Source organism: Anneissia japonica, unplaced genomic scaffold (assembly GCF_011630105.1).
Source record: "Anneissia japonica isolate Jap-2015-1 unplaced genomic scaffold, ASM1163010v1 scaffold287709_len1912824_cov184, whole genome shotgun sequence".
NCBI lineage: Eukaryota > Metazoa > Echinodermata > Crinoidea > Comatulida > Comatulidae > Anneissia > Anneissia japonica.
The window spans coordinates 896,801-899,016 of NW_022751466.1; positions in this window are offsets into that span (position 1 = coordinate 896,801).

Here is a 2,216-nt window from a genome sequence, read left to right on the forward strand (position 1 = left end):
TAGCAGTATCAAGTTGGCATGGAGGGTAGACCTAGACTGATTGGGATAAATGAGGATTAAATATGGGGCGCCAGCCAGCGCCGGATCCGAGGAGCAGGCTCTGGGGCATTCTGTTGAAACTATATATTTACAGTCTGAAAGTACCATTTTCGGAAATCTAGAGTTGTCAAATTGTAAAGTATGCTCACCTCAGCAATAACTTGTGGTGGTAAATGAGCCATTTTTGGAGGCAACCGGCTTGTCTGGAGGATTTCTGGCCCTGGCATTGCTTTCTGTACATGAGCGGTTTTTTTTTTTTCTGAAAGTTTCTTGTGGTCTGGGTGCACGTTTGATTTATCCCCACCCTTCCCAATTCTACTGCATTACCTCATTGGTGAAGGCCTATCATACCTGATGTTGAAAAACCAATGCTTATAGAGGCCTATATTCATAATATTACAAGAGAATAGGTGGGGCTGACATTGAAAAACTGTGGAAGTACAGAAATATGTGGCCCGCCGCTGGTCTCAGCAGATTGGAACTGGCCACTAGCTTATAACGGTTGAATACACGGGGAATAGGAGGAGGATCCAGGGGCGGATCCAGAATTTTTCAATCTGGGTGGGGGAGGGATGCACAGCAGTTTCAAAATAAATAAGTGAGAGCACATGACATTGATATGCATTGACATTTTTTAGATTTATAGTGGCAAAACCTGGAGGGCGTGACCCCTACTGATCCGCGCCTGGAAAAAGAGCCCACAAATGTAAAAATTTACCACAAATGTAAAAATGATTGCGCTCTTTGAGTTTGACATTTTGAAAAAAGTTTATGTTATTTTATGGAACTAAAAAACCTTCTCCTTAAACTAAAATACCCACAAAATTTTAAAAACATTGTACACCCAAATATCAAAATAACCGCAAGTGTCATAAAATGTCACCACAAATGTAAAAATAACCACAAACGTAAAAAACTTCGCCCACGCGTGTAAACAAATCTTTTTAACCACAAATGTAAAAAAAAGAATATTTCGCCAACAAATGTAAAAATTCACAATTTTACCTGAAGGTTTTTTTCTAAGCATTAAAATCCTTAAAATATTTTAAGACCCTAGTGGTTATTTTTACATTATTGTGGTTGATTTGTGGGCTACGGTGGTCTTCGGTTTATAATATCTGAGAAGACATCTTCCATCACCAGAACCACAGGCAGCGTGATGTTTACAAGTAGCACTGACTTATCGGTGGCATTCGACTCACCAACAGTTTAGAATTTGCAGTGAATTAAGAGTGAAAATTTTAGAGTAACATATTATTGATGGATCATTATTTTAAATTATACGTTCTTTTTGAGAAACTGAACTGAAATTCAGCCTTAATAATATGCTGGTTTTGCTTTCGAATAAACAGTTGTGTAGGCCTATATTTTCACTCAATTATCTCAGAATGTTTATTTTATGTCAACCGTTGACAAAGACTACCAGCAGAGAGTAGCAGATATTCGTTACAATAAATTCTGGTTTCAGCTTTCATTTTGTTTTATTTAGACATCATCTAGTGTTTCTAATGTCAAAGTTGTACGTAATATTAGTATTTATTACCATTATAAGGAAACATTCAATATTTATAATTATTCATCCTTTAGTTGTTAAATTTCTCTCTTTTTGCTTATCACGTATCCAACCTCTTACCCATATGCGATCTTAGGCCAATCAAGCTAATTGAAATTCGCGAGCCATCTACTTTTTCCAATAACTACATTAGCATCCTCACTAATTGACTTTTCCATGAATTGAGTTGAAATATATCACTAATTACATCTTACTTAAGGTACTAAACTTTGCCATTAATATAGTATTGACATCGCTATTGCTTGATCTGTTTTTTTTTTTGTTTTGTTTTTGTTTTTTTTTTTTTTTTTTTTTTTTTGATTAAGATAAACTTTAGAGCGTCGAATCAATTGTTCCTGTTGTTTTTATTTTAAAAGGAATTTGCCCTTGTTGTGATAAAACGTATCTTGTGATTGCATACAGTAGTGAGAATGACTGGATGATCATAACCGTTTGATTACGGAGTTAAGGGCACTCGGAAGCGCCTTTGCGATGTCCTGCCTTACTTCTTCCTCCTAAAATTGTATCTTTGTAACTTAAGCGTTGTTAATTAAATTTATAATATGATGATATTTGATCATTAATTTTAAACTGTTTATAAGCAATACCGTAGCCAGCTATTGGG